The sequence below is a fragment of the Cetorhinus maximus genome, chromosome 21 (assembly GCF_964194155.1).
Source record: "Cetorhinus maximus chromosome 21, sCetMax3.hap1.1, whole genome shotgun sequence".
Classification (NCBI taxonomy): domain Eukaryota; kingdom Metazoa; phylum Chordata; class Chondrichthyes; order Lamniformes; family Cetorhinidae; genus Cetorhinus; species Cetorhinus maximus.
The window spans coordinates 65,226,831-65,246,492 of NC_135899.1; the positions used below are offsets into that span (position 1 = coordinate 65,226,831).

Below are 19,662 nucleotides of genomic sequence, written 5' to 3' on the forward strand. Positions count from 1 at the left end.
TGAATTGAATTGGCTGAAAACTGGCATCCGTGATCCTGGAGATCTCAGGAGGAGACCAAGATGGATCATCCACTCAGCACTTTTGGCTGAAGATGGTTGCAAATGCTTCAGCCATGTCTTTTGCACCAATGTGCTGGGCTTCCCCATCATTTAGGATGGCAATATTTGGGGAGCCTCCTCTTGCAGCAAGTTGTTTAATTGTCCACCACCATTCACAACTGAATGTGGCAGGACTGCAGAGTTTAGACCTGGTCCATTGATTATGGGATCTCTTAGCTCTGTCTATCATTTGCTGCTTACGCTGTTTGGCACGCAAGAAGTCCTGTGTTGTAGCTTCACCAGGTTGACACCTCATTTTTAATATTGGCTGGTGTTGTTCCTGGCATGCCCTCCTGCACTCTTCTTTGAACCAGGGTTGATCCCCTGGCTTGATAGTAATGGTAGAGTGAGGGATATGCCAGGCAATGAGGTTACAGATTGTGGTTGAATACAATTCTGCTGCTGCTGATGGCCCACAGCGCCTCATGGACGCCCAGTTTTGAGTTCCTAGATCTGTTCAAAATCTATCCTGTTTAGCACAGTGGTAGTGCTACACAACACGACAGAAGAGTATGCTCAATGTGAAGACAGGGTTTTGTCTCCACAAGGACTGTGCGGTGGTCACTCCTATCAATACTCTCATGGACAGATGTGTCTATAACAGGTAGATTGGTGAGGATGAGGCCAAGTAGGTTTTTCCCTCTTGTTGATTCCCTCACCACCTGCCGAAGACCCTGACTAGCAGCTATGTCCTTTAGGACTCAGCCAGCTCAGTCAGTGGTGGTGCTACCAAGCCACTCTTGGTGATTGATATTGAAGTCCCCCACCCAGAGTACATTCAGTACCCTTGACACTCTCAGTGCTTCCTCCAAGTGATGTTCAACATGGAGGAGTACTGATTCATCGGCTGAGGAGGGACAGTCGGTGGTAATAGGCTGGAGGTTTCCTTGCCCATATTTAACTTGATGCCATGAGACTTCAGGGGTCCAGAGCCAACATACAAACAAGGAGCAGGAGTAGGCCATTCAACCCCTCGAGCCTGCTCCGTCATTTAATAAGATCATGGCTGATCTGATAGTAACCTGAAACCTGGATCCCACCTGCCGCTGATAACCTATCACCCTCTTGCTTACCAAGAATCTATCCAGCTCTGCCATAAAAATATTCAAAGATTCTGCTTCCACCACCTTTTCAGGAAGAGAGTTCCAAAGACTGACAACCCTCTGAGTGAAAAAATTTCACCTCATCTCTGTTTTAAATGGGCGACCCCTAATTTTTATACAGTGACCCCTAGTCCTAGATTCTCCCACAAGAGGAAACATCCCTTCCACATCCACCCTGACAAGTCCCCTCAGGATCTTATATGTTTCAATCAAGTCACCTCTTACTCCTCTAAACCCCAGTGGATACAAACCTAGTCTGTCCAACCTTTCCTCATAAGACAACCCACCCATTCCAGGTATGAGTCTGGTAAACCTTCTCTGAACTGCATCCAACGCATTTACATCCTTCTTAAAATATAAAGCCAATATTAAGGACTCCCAGAGCAACTCCCTTCCTACTGTATACCACTGTGCCACCACCTCTGGTGGCCTGCCTTGCCGGTGGAACAGAATATACCCAGGAATGGTGATGGTGATGGTAGTGTCTGGGACATTGAAGGTATGATTTGGTGGGTGTGAGTATGTCAGGCGGTTGTTTGGCCAGACTGTAAGACAGCTCTCCCAATTTTTGCCCAAGCCCCCAGATGTTAGTAAGGAAGACTTTGCAGGGTCGACAGGGCCGGGTGTGCCATTATTGTTTCTGGTGCCTAGGTCGATGCCAGGCGATCCGTTCGATTTCATTCCTTTTTGACTTTTCTGCAGCAGTTGATACAACTGAGTGGCTTGCTAGGCCATTTCAGAGGGCACTTAAGAGTCAACCACATAGCTATGGAGCCACATGTAGGCCAGACCAGTTAAGGATGACAGATTTCTTTCCCTAAAGGACATTAGTGAACCAGATGGGTTTTTACAACAATCGACAATGGTTTCGTGGTCATCATTACTGAGACTAGCTTTATATTTCAGATTTTATTAATTGAGTTTAAATTCCACCAGCTGCTGTGGCGCGATTTGAATTTGTGTTCCCAGCATTAGCCTGGGCCTCTGGTTTGCTAGCGACATTACCACCATGCCACCACCTCCACGTCAAAGGGTTGATTTTAACTCTTGACATCAATCCTGCAGTGGAAGGTGGGGATCCTGGCAGATTTTCACAGCGGGGTCTCATTTGCATGCTGCCAGCCAGCTACATGGCAGTTCCCAGCAGCTGGCCGCATCTTGCCGACAGCAGCAAGTGGCAAATATTGGACAGGCTGAGAGATACCCACATGTTTCAGTAAAAGGCTGCCAGTAGAAAGGATTTGGTGAAGTTCAGAGCACTCCTCCAGCTCCAGGCCCCACTAAGAAAAGTTTTGTTAACTTACTTCACTGGAGGACTCAACTTCCCGGCGGGCTCATCCAATGGGAATCCCACACAGGAGTGGGTCAAGATCCCATTGTGTTCTCTTGTATGTTATGATACCCCAAATTTGCTTTTATTAATAAGGCTCTTTCCTGTCAGAGTACATCACTTGCTATCAAAATCAGTGATGTTCAAATCTGAACAACTGTATTGGAACATAAAATGGAGCCTCTCCATTTTACCTGCTCCTCCATTACATTCCCCCCGATAGGAAGTTAAAATTACCTCTTAAAACTCGAGACTCAGAGCTCGACTCAACAGGGGTTGGAGCCCAAGAGATATGGGATTGAGGGAGAGTTGAGTTAAGAGTGTGGGACAGAGGGAAGAAAACCAACTAGCAGTTGTTCTAGCCAATTAATATTATGATGTACAAAATTAAAGTGCATAATATTGTCCTTCAAGTCTGTAAGCTATTTATAAATAAGCGTCATAATTTATGAGCTAATGCAAAAGCTTTAACATATTATAGCCTTACATTAGATCCTGAACTAGAGCTTCCTGCCGGTCATGAGATATATAAGCTGGTGTCGTTAGTTGTACTGACAGCTGCTACCACATAAACTAATAAAACCCTAACATTGTATTAATACCATATGTACTGTAATGAAAGTAATCCAGGGACTATTCTCAATTATATCATGAAATATCAGAGTTCAGGTGAAGGCTATAAACAGTTCAAACTCTTTTCCTGCAGTTTACAATACTACGTGAACCCCCCAGTTAGGATCCTGACATAATCGCTCAAGGGTATCTATTATTTTCTATGTAACATGCTCCTAGGTATTTGTTAACCTATATATACTGTGGACATATTATTTATATCATTTTTGCACTGTTTATACGTTATAGAAATTCCCGAAACAGTCCTCAAAGCATAACCATATTCAGTTAACTGCCATACTGTATTTCCAGTTCACTGAGTCCTGAAGGACAATGTAGTGTGATTAGAGGCTGTGTCTGAAGAGACTCATTTTACTTTTGTATGGAAATTAATAGCCAGCTCTAGGGGAGTTCAGTTCAGTACACAAACACAGACACTTAACACATCTTTGTGAGCAATGACGATTAATAGCTCAGCCCCTATACACAGAACCAGCAGAGAATGTGGGAATGAAGTATTGTGATTGCACAGTAATGAGACACTGTAATTGATCAGTCATAATATGATTGTAATGAATCTCATTATTATGTATTGGTAAATAACCATTCGGAAGATGCTTTTCTTCAAGCTGAATGATTTACATCAGTGAGTGTGGGAATGGAGCTGTGGGACAGGGCGGTTGCTCTCAAATCCTGCCCACACCCAGTCCCTTTCTATTCTCTTACCCTGATGCTATTATTTTTTTCTTGCTGTTGTTGCTGATTTCACAGAAGATTGTTTTCCCCGGTTGAAAGGATTGTGGGTGTTTTCTCCCCAGTGTCAGACTGACACAGCAGTGAAAAAGCAGTGAACCTTACAGATAAGCAAGAGGAATTTAGACTGTTGTATCAGAACTGGATTAGACCCAGTGGAGTGTAGCCACACAGACAAGGGCAGGAAGAGGGAGAGGATATATCGTCCCTCTAGACAGCTCTGTCCAAAACACCATAAATATAGGTGACGACATTTTTTCTAAATTGTATTAGTCAATTGTTTTATTTTTGGATATCCTCTTTCAAAATGAGTGACTTTGTCAAAGGATTTGCCACAAAAGACCACATTTAGTACAGTACACTTCTAATTCATCAATAGTCAAGCTTAAAGAAATTCAAATGGAACAAGTAGACAACAGAATGCTGTCCCAGTGGGTTCCTGTTATTAATTTAATCTAACTTCACATAAAATGACATCCATTAACATCCGCCTGAGATTCACTGGTGAAATGCTAAACATCCTAAAGCAATCAGCTACCTCTATTCATTCCATAGAAATGATAGAGTTATTTCATTTAAATCCTGCTTCTCAGGAATGAAATGTAGCGGTAAAATGAGCTAAAATATTAGAATCAGATGTGCCAAAGGAATATCATCTTCATTACTAATGAGGTATCCAGCTTTATGTACAATAAGAGAAGTGCGTAGTCACTCCACTTCATTAATCAAGGAAATCGGGACTGTTTGTGAATCATAGGGGAGTTTGAGTATAAATTTTTTTTTGTTTATTATTACTTCATTCCATTCCAAATCAACAAACATTAACCTTGATCTATATATATTTAAAATGTTATCAACACGTAACTTCAGTGTTAGTATTGCAATTTTTCCCAGCTGGCCCTCAGCCTGAGTGACTGTTTATCAAAAAGACACACACATACCAAAACAAACAACAACAACCCAGGGAACTGGTCTCCCTCAGACTTTAAAAGAAATATGCAGCCAGAGCAATTAAATTGTGCTGCACAGTATTAAAGCAAGTGGACGAACAGGTCTGTATCTCAATCTCTTGACCAGTATTTAGATAACGGGCGGAAATGTCTCAGATTTGCACTATTTGCAGGCAGGAAAAATAAAGTTTTTCACGTTGGCCACAATGGCGGCTTTTCACGTCAAATTGCCCCGATCCCGCCTCATTAATCATACATTCCTGGGAAACACGCCATTTTGATGGCGGGCGGGCTCTCATTCACCCACCACACCATCACCTCGCCGCTTCCTCACGCCAGCCACCATGTTTAAAGTGCAGCCACACGCACACCTGTCAGTGCTTCCAGCCCAGGACTGCTGCATGACCCTGAAAGGGAAGAAAACTGCAGTGCTCCCAGTTTAGTAACCCATCCCTCAAGCACCTTTTGGATGCCATGGAGGCCTGCCGTGATGTCCTCTACCCTCGCTCTGGCTGCAGAAGGGGCAGCAACGTCACCAATCCGGCTTGGGAGGCGGTGGCAGTTGTGGTCAGGGCCAACGCCCTGCAAAAGAGGACAGCTACTCAGTGCCGCAAGAGGATGAATGATCTCCTCCATTCCGCCAGGGTAAGTCACTCTTCTCATCACTCTCAACTCACACACTCACAAACCCATCACACATACACAGGGATCTCACTCGCTGCCAGTTCAAGAGACATCACCATTCACTCTCTCACACATACCTTCAACATCTCTATCCCGTCCATGAGCCACTCACCACCCACACATGCCAGGCATACTTATCATCTGGCCTGGCAGACATCCTGCTTACACTCTCTCTATCTCTATTGATGCAGGATAAGTTGGCACACAAAAAGAGGGAGAGGTCGCAGAACGGTGGAGGAATGCCTGAAATCAAGAGCCTCACAGACTTTGAAAGTCGAGTCATCCAGCTGGCAACGATCTGTACCGGTCCTGTGCTGACGATGAGGTCGGTGCTGCTCTACCAAGTGAGGATGCAGCACTGCAACATCCATCAGACAGCCATGCTGTGAGTGATGTGTCCTGTTTCACGGGCCACTGACATGCATCAATTATTTCTATTGGCTTTCGCAGGCACATCTGGGAAGCAGCCAAGGGAGTCCATGACCCAGGGACTCCAATCAAGCCCAGAAGACACATCGGAAGAATAATCTGAAGGCACCCTTATTGAAGACCATCACAGCACTCACCCACACCCTTCACCAGCGCAGAGACACACACCACGGTGGGACCTAGTTCTAGAGTCACCTCGGAATCACAATCTGGTGAGCACATCGCACAGTCTGATCCGCAGTAGGCGGAGGCAGGGACTTCCTGGGTTTCCAGCATTCGGAGGACTGTTGGAGACCATAATTCTGTAGAGTCTAACTCAGTTGAGGAACCTCTGGACTCGGTCATACCTCAGTTTCTGGAGCTACAAAGGCAAGCTCGGGCACATCAGGAAGGGATGTCCTCTGCACTCCTCAGATTACAAGGCATGATGGAGGAGCCCATCCGCCTTCAGTCTGAGGTGATAGCGCTGGCATGCCGATGCATCAAGGGCAACACTGGTAGGATGGCGGCTGCTGTGGAGACTTTGTTCCAGGACATCGGTCCTGCACTGCTGCATGGGCTGAACTCCATCGCTGAAGCCATAGTTGGCCTCCAACAGTGTCATTGTGAGAGGGGTGCGGCGCAGCTCGGTCTCACTGCAGCTTCCCCTTCTCCTCAAGGAGTCAGCCAGGGGCCCTCAGGCACCCAAAGGGAGGAGGATCAGCAGGTAATCAAACCAGGTCCATCCATCCAGGCTACCCAAGGAGTGTCCGGCCCATCCAAATCCCCACTTCCTGTGACCCCAGCAATTCCCACTTTGCAGGCCGAGGAGGGTGTCACTGCCACACAGCAAGCCCCCAAAAGCAGGCCAGGGCCCTCCAGGTCTCAGTCCTCCAGAGGATGCCCGTCAAGGTCATCACAGTCAAGGGGTAGCAGTCAGCTGGCTGCCTCCACCTCTGCTGTGGATGTCCAGGGAACACCTAGACATAGCAGCAGGGTTAGGAAGGTTAAGAAGATGTAGTTGCACAGCCTGGGCATGGGCGTTCATCACTTGTACTTAATGTTCACTATTGTAAATAAACTTCCAAGAGTGTCTCCTTGCCTATGATGAGCAGTGTTCTTGTCACTCAGATGTGAAACCTTGGATCCTGCACAAGATAAAGGCAGGTGTCTCAGTCCAGGGCCTCTTCCCTGTGCTTTGTGCAGCCTTCAGACTAAAGTGATGATCCGGCTTCACATTCCCTGGACACATTAGTGATGCTTGCACCTCGACGGTGCAGGTCATTGCTGCCAGAATGTTGTGGGCAGGCGTCACAGAGTTCCATCATTCTCTCTGTGTGCTCTCAGCACCTTTAAGGTGGGGGTGGCCCCCATCTCTTCAGCATCTGTGTCCAGTGATGCTGTGCTCCTGAAGGGGTCAGGTTCTGAAGGCTGGCAAAGGACCAGGTGCATTTAAAGTTTCATGGCTGCATCTCCATGATATGACCCTGATCACAGAGCGCAAGCGAGCTCCATCTCTTCCTCAGCCAGTTCCTCTCCCCGTTGCAGTGTCCGGTTATAGGGCACAGCAGGCAACAACGATGCGTGACACCCTCTGTGGACTATATTGCAGAGCTCCAGTAGATTGCTGCAGGCACTGGAACCTCATTTTCGGCATCCCGATGGTTTGCTTCACCAAGGTGTGAGTTGCAGCATGAGCCTTGTTTACCTTCACTCTACTGCAGTCTGAGGCCACCACACGGGTGTCACCATACACATCCTCTGAGGGAAGCCCTTGTCCCCGAAGAGCCATCCCTGCAGCCTCTGTGGACCCTGGAAGACGCTAGGGATCTGAGACCGACTGAGAATGTAGGAGTCATGGACACTCCCTGGGATCAGTGCGCTGACCTGCAGGATGTGTTTGTTGTGGTCGCACATCAGCTGAACATTCAGCGAATGGAAGCCCTTGCGGCTGTCATAGTTGACCGTGTGTTGCCACAGAGATCTGAGCACCATGTCAGTGCAGTCAAAGGCACCCTGCACCTGTAGGAAACCTGAGATCTGGGCATATCCCAGCACTCTTGCATCCTGGCTCTCCTGGTCCTGGGCGAAGTGTACAAAGTTGTGTGCCTTCACGAAGATGGCATCTATGACCTTATGGATGCATTTGTGGGTGGAGGCCTGTGATATCTGACAGAGGTCACCTGTGGAGCCCTGAATGGAGCCACTGGAGTAAAAATTGAACACCATAGTCACTTTCATGGCCACTGGCAGTGGATGCCCTCCATGTCCCCATGGTGCCAAATCCTGCAGCAGGTGGCAGATGTGACCAGCCAGTTCCCTGGACATGCGCAGTCTTTGGTGACATTGGTTCTTGGTCATCTGCAGGAATGAAAGGCAGCACCTATAGACCCTGGGCCTAGCTAGGCGCCGACTATTGACAGTTCACTGGGGCTCTTCAGCAGCGTGTGCGGGAGCCCCAGCTGCCCTTTCTTCCTGAGGGTGCTGGTCCTCCCTCTGCCTAGCCAGACACCACTGTCACTCTCTTCTCCTTTGTCCCCATTCTCTGTAAGCCATGAAGCATACAGCTAGGGCACGAGGCTCCATGCTCCTGATGTACTCCTGCAGGATGAAAGAGAAAGACGCGCTGGTTAGCATGGGCGTTCTAGGAATCTCTCTTCATTAAGTCTGAAGGCCCCTTCACGCACTTCAGAGAGTGCTGGCCACCAATTGGATGTCCAGAGATTAGTGTACTGCATGGCTCCCCAAAGCCCCACCCAACTCCACCCCACTCCACCTGACCAATTGGTGGCAGCTTCACTCATTGGACTGCATGCTGTGCTCTCAGCCCAGGCGCAGGCATTCTCCCAACCCACACTGCAAGGCTGCACTGTTAGCTTGAACCTAGGGGAAGACTGGTTGAAACCTGAATGCTGACATTGCAAAAAGCTGTGAACGCCTCCACCATTGACTTCTCTATGGCCAACTTTCAAGCTTCTGTATTGCTTGATTGGGCGGAAAGGCTAGAAGCTCGATTCCAAGCACATCAATGTGGCTGCGCCTGAACTGTCTCAGCTGGGGAAGAATGGTCACTTTATGCAAGGTTTCTATAATGTGTGGCCGCCTCCCTCCACCCTCACCACCCCAACACGTGTTTGTGGTCGTGTGACTTTGGAACCCTCTACCTGAAAAGGTGGAGGAAGCAGAACCTTTGAGTATTTTTAAGGCAGAGGTGGATAGATTCTTGGTAAGCAAGGGGGTGATAGGTTATCAGGGGTTGGCAAGATGCAGATTTAAGGTCACTGTCAGATCAGCCATGATCTTACTGAATGGCAGAGCAGACTCGAGAGGCCGAATGGCCTACTCCTGCTCGTATGTTTATATTAACCACAGAGCAGCCCTTGCCCCCTCCCCCAACTCGCCTCAACCACAGGGCAGCCCTCGCCTGAATGCGCGACACCTCAACCTTGAAGCCCAACAGGCGACCCTTACAAGCACTGAGCATCGTTACTGTGCACTCGCCTCCGAGTTCCCCAGCTCACCAGCTGTTGTGAAACACACCAGTATGATGCTCAGATGATCCCACATGGGGGCAATGATTCCGCAAGCTGGTCTGATATGCAGATGTATTATAATGAAGTTCCTCACGTCCAACGGGGGTAATCCGGCCCACCATTGATGGGCAGAGTGGACGATTGCAAACTGGGGTTTCATGATGTCATGAAACCATCGTGAAACCAATTTTTGGCTTTATTACCATATTGTCCACTCACGCTGCCAAACACGCCTGAAGCCAGCGGGCCTGCAAAATTCCACCTGATGTCTTTGTCAAAATAGCAAACAAAGAAATTTCATGTAAACATATCCATTACTAATATCACAAATTATCAATGATCTGGGGAGATTAGTTAATTTTTCAAGTGTGTCCAGCTTGAAAGTGAATCCAGTACAGTAACATCTGGAGCTCCAGCAGCAGTAATCAACTACACAGTTACTAAACCGCTACCGTTCTGCCTGTGTCTACAACTAAGCATTGACAAAAGCTTACAAACCTGCGTGCTCAAATGTCCTCCTGAAAGTACGGCCAAATTGCAGCAACTAAGGGCAGGATTTTGCCCTTGATGAGTGGGTGGGCCCGACCGACTTGGCGGCAGGCGGGCAGCCGATCGCCGCCGCCGAAACAGGCTGCGCCACCACTTTGGGCGGGCAGGCCAATTAAGGCCCGCCCAGCGGGTTTGCGACTCCCGTGTAGAAGGGGAAAATCGTCGCAGAGGCGGGCGTATTCAGACCACCGGCTCCAACGGGGAATCGGCAGTCTGTATAAAGAGTGGCCAGGCAGCCTCTTTGAGGCAGTGCACCATGGCCACTCGAAGAGAGAGAGAGAGGCTGCTCTCAGAGGACAGGGACAGGGGGAGGGACAGGGGGAGGGGGAGGAGGAGGAGGAGGAGGAGGAGGGCAGGCTGCAGGAGAGGCCAGCAGGGGGGCCAGTGTGCCCCTCGCTTCTCAGATGCATGTCTTGCTGTCCTCCTCCAAGAGGTGTCCAACCGTTGGGATATTTTATATCCGGAGGATGGGAGGAGGGCCCCCACGTCACCAGGCAGGTGTGGGAGGAGGTGATGCAGTAAGCGCCCATGGTGATGTGCGGCGCACAGGAACGCAGTGCCGCAAGCGCTTCAGTGATTTGTTGCACTCTGGAAGGGTGAGTACCATGTCAGCCTTGGCCATTTTACCCAGCAGATAGCTTTAGCCTTTGAGGCCCCCCCTCCCCATGTCTAACTGTCATTACTGCATTGAGCATTTGGCGCACGCTGGGTGGGCAAACAGACAGTGACCATGCTTACATCAGCCTTAGTCGTTGAGGAGAAGATGGGTTCTCCCCGCAGCATATGTTGGTGTTTGTCGCATTTGAGTAGTCTGGGGGCAACCTGCAGGGGAGGCAGCTAGACACATACTCAGAACTCCAACACATGTCATATTGATGGTGATGAGATGGTGGAAGGGGAGCCTCAAGGTGTCGTGGCCAAGAGCCATCTGCTGGCCTTGGTGCCGCACCTAGTTGCGCCTCCTTGCCATGGGCGCTAAGAGCCGTGTGTTATTCAAAGTGATGGACACCGAATGTGTCCAAGGTGGCCGTTGGGGGAGGGGGTTGGGACCAGCCGTACTAACTTCTGGGGACTGATCACCAGTAGTATGGACAGGAGCCGCTGGAGGCCTCAGATGGGCCACTGTGGTTGGGGTGCGGCATGCGCGTGCTGAGTACATGAGCGATCAGCCCCAATAAATCCTCTTCTCTGTTTTGCAGGCAAAAACAGAGCACGATCTGAGGGAGCGCCAGGGGACTGGCGGTGGGCACGCCCTGCTGCAGTGCCTCACCACCTTCGAGGAATAGGCCATGGAGCTGGGGAGGAGGCAGGCGGCCAGGTCGGCAGGTGTCGGTGAGGCTGGGGTGCAGCGGCCAGGTATTTGAGGGCCACAGTCCCATCCACTCTGTCTCCCCACCATCCAAAGCACTGATGGTTGCTGCAATTGTTAATGCTACAACACTGCTCATTCACAGACTGATACAGTCAGACGTGTGGGTCATACACAAAGGTCCCTCGGCCCCTTGAGGATGCGCGTCTCTAGCACATTCCAAAGTCACCTTATCCCATTTTTGACCACTATCCCCATGACCTAACATGCCATGGCATCACTGCTGCACATCCAAAGACGTTTTGCATCTTAGGGGGATTGGTACCTCCACCACCCTTTCAGCCAGTGTGTCCCACATTACTCTGTCCAAAAGGTCCTCAGCACCTCACCAGTCAACCTCATGGCACTCAACTTAAATAAATGCCACCATGTTACTCATCCCTGCGCCAAGGGGAAATGTTGCCTTCTGTCCATCCGTTCTATGCCCCTCCTAACAGTATGAAGGTCAATAATGTGACCTGTCAATCTCCTGTGACCTATGGCAAATGTCACATGCGTTTGCAATGTTTCCTCAGCGCCGCAACTCTCCAGGCCAGCATGTATCCAGGTCAGATACCTCTGCACTCTCCCCACTCCAATGGCACATAACATGCCATGTGGCGTTCCTGAGGCCATCTGACCAGCCTGTCTGAATGCGCGTCTAATGTTTGGGCCTCCTCTTGACTCTTTTCCACCCCACCAATGTTCGTCTCCTTAGGGTCTTGAAGGGTGAGCGACTTATGAGGCTGGGGGGGAAAGGGATGAAAGGTGTTACTGACTGAACGCTAACTGATGCACTGTCCTTGTTGTTAATTTCAGCATCACCACCACATGGCCACCACCAACACGTCCAGAGCCCCCTCTCCACACCTGAGGGCCAAGACGTGCAACTTCCGGCACATCATTTCAGCCAGCCAGGCACCAGCGCAGCCACAAACACTTTGGTGGGAAATGTAACGTCGGTTAGTATCCCAGGGCACAGTGGAGAGGGCACTTCACAATTGCTGGAGGAGATGGCAGGGACAGAGAGTGCAAATGGCGCCAGCAGACGGAGGACTGCAGGGGACCAGGCACATGCTGAGTCCAGCAGTGATGATGTACCTCTGGAGATGTCAGCAATGTAGCAGCTGCAGGACAAGCAGCAGGATTCGCGGGAGCACCTGGCAGGGTTGCATGAGGGTGTGCTTCAGTTGGTCTCTGTGGTGGAGGAGTCCAGGCAGAGTGTCAGTGAAGGCATGAACCTCAGGACAGAGATTCACGTGTCCTTCACTGAGAGATTGGCGACCCTCATGGAGAGGGGCTTCCAGCGGACTGAGACTCTTCTGATTGGGTTACGCTCTGACCTGCATTAGCCCTCACAGCGGTAATGGCCACAGGTGGTCATTCGCACTGTGAGAGATGTTCTGGGCACCAAGCGTCAGTGCCCATCCATCTGCGGTGAGCAGGGAGGTAGATTTGGACCTCAAGTCAGCGCAGCAGCTGCCTGTCGTCGCTGTGAGCTCCTCTCAGGGCGCTCCAGATGAGGGCGGCAGCTCCTCCGCCCCTCTGCCAGTGACCGTTGCATCCGTTGAGGCTGCGACAGCTGTGGAGGTGCCAGTTCTGGAACTGGCCACTCCCTCCCAGGTGGGGCCATCACAGGCTCCACTGGCCAGAGGACGGCCGCCAAGGTCATCAATGCCAACAGGACAGCAGAGTTAGCAGGCTGTCTCACAAGCCACTCCAAGCGATAGCACCTAGACATAGCACCCACAAATGTAAGCATAAGGCACGTTAGTCACTGGTGATTTTGTGTTGGCCTTAAATTAGGGAACAGATAGTTATGTTTGTAAGAGAGATATTTCTTTTTGATGTTGGACAGAATAAAGTCCAGTTTTCTGACCATGGCTGAGGGTGTTTCCTTTGTGCTGCATTTGTATGTTTCACAGACATCTCATGAGTGTTTGAGTGGACATTGATGTTTTTGTACTAAGCCCTTAGTTGCAGCTGATGAGGTGGAAGATGTAGCACCTAAGTGCCACGTGTGGAAGTGCCAGGCAATGCTGGTCCTGCTGATCCTTGTGTGTGGGGCTAGCTGAAGGTTCGCTGGATGAAATTGTCCTGGGTGTCCCTGCCTCCTTGGTGTAGTAGCAGGTCATCGTACTGCCCCTCATCATCACCCTGTGCTTCCTCATCCTCTGAGCCCCTGCTGGATACATCATGTGCAGCCTCATCCAGTGCGTCAAGGTCTTCATCATCAGCTACATCCCCCCTTTCCAGCGCAAGATTGTGCAGAGCGCAGCATGCTACCACTATCACAGAGACACGATCTGGGAGGTACTGGAGTGCGCCCCCTGAGCGGTCCAGGCAACGGAAGCGCATCTTGAGAAGACCGATGGTTCTCTCCACCACAGCCCTTGTGGTGCCGTGGCTCCTATTGTAGTGCTCCTCAGCTTCTGTTCTTGGATGGCGGAGTGGCGTCATGAGCCACCTTCTGAGGGGATAGCCCTTGTCACCCAGCAGCCAACCATCCAGCCGAGCCGGAGCACTGAAGAGCCCCGGCACCTGGGAGTGTCTGAGGATGTAGGCGTCCTGGAAGCTGCCTGGATACCTTGCACAGACTTGTGGAATCTGCATCCTGTGATCACACACTATCTGCACGTTCATGGAGTGGAAGCCCTTCCTGTTGACGAAGGCACCGGGCTCACCTGCTGGCACCTTGATGGCCACATGTGTACAGTCTATTGCACCCTGGACGCGGGGGAAGCCAGCAATGGCCGCGAAGCCTCTGGCTCGCTGTGTCTGACTTGTCTGGTCGCAACGGAAGTGGATGAAGGTCAATGCCCATCTGAACAGAATGTCTGTGACCTGCTTGACACAAGTGTGGACAGCTGATTGGGAGACACCGCAAAGATCACCCTCCGAGCCCTGGAAGGAGCCAGGGGCATAGAAGTGGAGGGCAACTGTGACCTTCAGAGCTGCTGGCATGGGATGTCCACCCACACAGTTAGGGGAGATCTCAGGGCCAATCATCTAACAGATATAGTTGACTGTCTCCCTTGACAGACGGAGCCTCCTTCAGCACTGCACCTCAGTCATATTGAGGTAGCTGCTTCGCTGCCTGTATACCCTGGCAGCAGGATAGTGGCGTCTTCTGCGGCCCCTTCCACCTTGGACAACCTCTTGGCCCTGCACCCCTTGTGCCTGCGCCTGGCCTCCCAAAGGTGGCTCCCCTGGAGGCCGATTATCCACTCCTGGCCTCCTCCTTATTCTATTCCTCCCTTCCTCCTCAGAGGAGCTGCCTCCAGTGGAGATGTCAGAACCCATACCGAGGCTAAATGGAGGCCTCCGGAAAGCTGCAGGCCCGAGAAATATTACTGTCTGCAGACTGCTGAGCTGAAGCTTCAAAGTACAGAGAAAGCTATTGGAAATCGAACTGAACTGCTAACAATCACACAGGCAAGTTTAAAACACTTTCTGCATTAAATACTTCAGAAAAAACATGAACAACCCCTCTGAGCCCACATATCCCACCAGTGCACGAGTTTTGATAAAAAATCACCTACCTGCCTGCCCGTTGGGCCCATGCGCCGAGCCGAAGTTCACACGGGCCCCTCAAAATCCTTGTCAATTGGCAAGTTAAGGGCCTTAACAAGGCCTTTAATTAATAGTGGGCGCATGTCCCGATGCTGTGCGCACCCGCCGACCTAAATATCGCGATGCCGCGCACTGATGTCGGGACGCTCGCGCGATGTCAGCGCACGACATTTTAAGCGCTGACGTGTGGGCTCTGCCACCCGCATGTCAGCCAGAAAATTCTGCACGAAGAAGCTGGTGATCCAGTGAGTTATTTTCATAAGGTTATTATATGTGGAACTGCTTGACTATTTAATGTGTACTTTAAGTAGTAACGTCAGTACAGCTTTAGTATGTACATCACAATGCAGTATATAGAATAACAAGTACGATAAAATCTCTGGGAAATGGAATTAAATTAAATTCTAATTATGGCGCGTACTTTGATGGAGTCGATGAATATAGCTTCAAAGGAATCATGTCTGAAACCTTTCAGAATGCGTTCAACTGGAATTGCCAACCCTGTGTACAACTGCTGTGTACCTTGCAGGTCTGCGCTCACTTTCGTCTTACGCTAGCCTTCCATCTCCCCAACCCACTCTTTGTCCCTGCACAGCAAGCAAGATTCCGGCTGCCTGCATAGTTGGTTTATGACTCCTCCAGGAAACTTACTTCCCATCAAACTACTTTACAACTAGCTAACTAGAGCTTTCATTGAGCAAGCCATCGGAGTACTCAAACAATGACTCCCCTGTCTGGACAGATCTGGTGACTTCTTTCAATATGGCATATAAGGCTCTCTAAATTGGCAGGTTACTGCTCTAGAACAGATACAACACATGGAGTCATCATTGGATCATACTTTGAAGGATATACACATGGCATTGGAAATGTGAAGAAGCAGGTAGGCACCAACGCCAACAAACAGGCAGAGCTTTTCAGCAGCAGCTCTTTAGCTGGACAAGCCCTTCAACTGTCCCTGCATTAACAGTCTTGTCCAACCCCTGTCTTGGTCCTTCTACCCTCGAACAAATCACTTCTGAGCAAAGGCCAACATTGATTTGTATATGATGTGCAAGGTCACCAGCTACTGTAGGAACCCTATGCAAGCAAAATAGTTTATTATTTTATTAGTTTAAATAAGTGTGTACAAACTAATTATCAACATTTGTGTACCCAATCTGATCCCTTACCTGTTCCACTATTTCTACAGAAGTACCTCCAGCAGCTTTAGCATGGGACATGGAAGGCTGTGGTGGCTCAGATAAGGGGTCTTGAGATATTCATGAATTGAGGCCCAAGACTACATCTCCACAGCTACCAGGTCAGCTTGGATCATCTGACTTTCTGGCACCAGAGCAAGCATTGGTTGACAGAAACTGAGGGGGAAGATGTGCTATTATCCTGAGGGCAACATGTTCCACTCCCATTGCCCAAATGCCTCAGCTAAGTGGCTGCAGCTAAGCACGACTAATGATGATCAGGAAAACAGATTGTAGGGCATTCATGAAATGACTGAAGCCTGTACCACTTGGTTTCCCAAGCCTGAAGACACCAGGATGAACATCCCTACTGGCACAACAGTCTCTGGCAAGGTCAGTCCAGCAGCAATGTCTATTGAGGTGACTGCATGCTACATGGTTGACTGCAGACTGTTGATGTCATGCACCACAACCCCACACAAGTTGGCAGCAGACTCCACCACATATGGTGGTAGTTCCCTGCAGACTGTCCAAAGCATTGAGCAATTGCTGGTGTGCAGAAAACTATTTTTCTTTTGAAGGCTGGCCCTAAAATATGCATCTTTTGTCCTCCTCAGAAGCAATATAACCCAAACTTCCAATCGGCAAGACATTTCCTGGGTTGGCTTCTCTACTAGCACTTGCTCACTTGTGTCTGGTGAACCACTCTTGTAGGACCGCTCTAATTCACTAGCTTTACTGCCCAGTGCATCAATATGTGTGTTGATGGATGAAAATATGAGCAAGTAATGGTGAAACTTAGGAAGGGTGTTCCTCCCTCCATCCGTGGAAGCACAGAGTCTGAACCATCGGCAGGACCTAAAACAGTGTTGTTCAAAAAACTTGCCACTTGCCACATGTGGTGAATTGATGCTGTTAATTTTTAAGCCACACATTATTGACTTGAGTTAAAGTTGCAGCAATGGGTATGAGTATGGGTGGCACTTGCTAGACTGCTATTTGTCATCCATTCTAATTGAGCAAGGAAGAATCAACCAGGTTGCTGTTAGACAGGAGTTACATGTTGTCAGACTGCAACAATGTTTATCAGAATATAGTTCAGTTTTTGGGTTTCTAGTTACCTAGAAGCTGAAGGGCCACTTGCTCAGTAAAACAAGAAAAATAGTTCTCCAGTTCTTACCTACTCTGTTCCTGTTCTCTCTAGGCGTCTCTAAATGATTATACATTTAATTCCACAGGACCGCTCTGTGAAGCGCTATGAAAGCAGGGCTAACCTTCAGAAGGACAGCAGTCTGATTGCCCTTGAAATTTTCTTGAGGAATCTAGTGACACAGTATTGCAGATATTTTGTATCATGTGATGAAGACAGTGACCTGATCACCATGCATTTGGCAAACATTGAAATCCTATTGGATAACACTGACCTAGAGAAAGGGCAGAGGAACAATGGTTAGGACCAATTGGCAAAGATAGCAGGAGCAGATGAGTGGCAATGTAGCACAGCCTCAGACTGCCAGGGTTAATGTCTGTGTGTGTATGTGTATGAGTTACAGAGTTAAATGGACAGGGGAAGACAAAGCGATCAGCCATCTGCTGTGTGTGACTTCTAACCTTGCCAACTCCAATGCTGCGTGTCTTCCCTCTGCCAATGGTAGTATTTTCCATTGGAGTGAGAGCTTGTAGCTTGTGTGCATTTCCTCCTGTTCATTCAGTCTCTCTTCTATTGGATACAAGCTTCCCTGCAAGAAGAGTGGTTAGCATGTTATTTCTGAAATCTGTGAAGATGAGTGAGACAGCCTAACATGATAGGCATGCTGAGAAGGAGTGTATACAAGTGGGAGAGTTTGCTAGATGAAAGAACATGTAAAAAGTGTAAAATATCAGAGAATATAACAAACATGTGAGAATCAATTCAAGTCCAAACAATATAAAAGTAGTATGTTCTTTATGCTAGTTGTGAGTTTGAGGGTCGTAGTATCAGTTGTGTGAGTGTAAGGAGGAGGAGGTATCAGGAAGTGTTCCATTGTGAATGGAGGAGAGACTTGTACAGCAGGAGAGGGAAGGAATGGGGAGAAAGAGTGGTGTTACCGGGCTGTATTCAATGTAAGGGAGATTTGAAGAAAAGTCTTACTTTGACAGTCATTCATAAGGTCATCAAACTTTTTTGGATATGGCAACCAGGTCCTGGGAGTGATTGTGCTGGCATTGACTTGTTTTGCTACCTCTCATCATGCATGCTGTCTAAATGGAACAAGATCTCCATCTTGGCTCTGACTTCTCCAATAATCACCTCCATCACACAATCAGAAAATTGGGATGCCCAGGCCATCGATATTGTACATATTGCTTCAAAACAGCTTTCTCACAAACAGCTCTGATAAAATTTACAACTCCCGTTTAAGAGGTGCAAGCTGGCCTTAGGAAGCAGAAGCTCCACCAGATTTCCCACCATCCCAAATGGCAAGCTGTCTATAAGTAGCACAATTGGCAGCTCACATTCATATTTAAATGAGAGCCAAACTCAATCAGGCCTCCTACTGTAAAACATACACAGATATGAATTAGGAGAAGGAGTAGGCCAATCAGCCTGTCGAGCCTGCTTTGCCATTCAATAAGATCAAGGCTGATCTGAAAGTAACCTCAACCCCACATTCCTGCCTACCCCTGATAACCATCATCCCTTTGTTAATCAAGAATCTATCTAGCTCTGCCTTAAAAATATTCAAATTCTCTACTTCCATCGCCTTTTGAGGAAGAGAGTTCCAAAGACTCACAATCCTCTGAGACAAAAAAATTCTCCGTATCTCTGTTTTAAAAGACAGATTCTCTGACAAAAGGAAACATCCTCTCCACATTGACCCTGTCAAGGCCTCTCAGGATCTTAAAGGTTTCAATTAAGTTGCCTCTTACTCTTCTAAATTCCAGTGGATACAAGCCTAACCTGTCCAGCCTTTCCTCATAAGACAACCCACCCATTCCTGGTATTGATCTAGTAAACCTTCTCTGAATTGCTTCTAACGTATTTACATCTTTCTTTAAATAAGGAGATCAGTACTGCACACAATATTCAAGATGTGGTTTTACCAATGCCCTGTACAACTGAAGCATAACCTCCCCACTTTTGTAATCAATTTCTCTCACAATAAATTATAACATTCTATTAGCTTTCCTAATTACTTGCTGTACCTGCATACTAACCTTTTGTGATTCATGCACTAGGACACCCAGATCCCTCTGAATCTCAGAGCTCTGCAATCTCTCACCATTTAGATAATCAGCTTATTTTTGATTCTTCCTGCCAAAATGAATGATTTCATATTTGCCCACATTATACTCCATTTGCCAGATCTTTGCCCACTCACTTAGCTTATCTATATCACTTTGTAGCCTCCTTACATCCTCTTCACAACTTACTTTCCTACCTATCTTTGTGTTATCAGCAAATTTAGCCACCATTCCTTCAGTCCCTTCATCCAAGTCATTTATATAAATTGTAAAACGTTGAGGCCCCAGCATGGATCCCTGTGGCACACCACTCG

At 48.5% G+C, this 19,662-nt stretch overlaps 1 long non-coding RNA gene across 1 annotated transcript in view; it reads right to left on the minus strand.

Moving 5' to 3' along the window:
- The window catches only part of LOC144695934 (uncharacterized), a 56,077-nt gene extending 38,265 nt beyond the window's left edge, over positions 1-17,812 (minus strand). Inside the window, exon 1 of the long non-coding RNA XR_013580033.1 lies at positions 17,735-17,812. This is a non-coding gene — a long non-coding RNA (uncharacterized LOC144695934). The remainder of the gene's footprint in view (positions 1-17,734) is intronic.
- Positions 17,813-19,662: the final 1,850 nt, after the last annotated feature.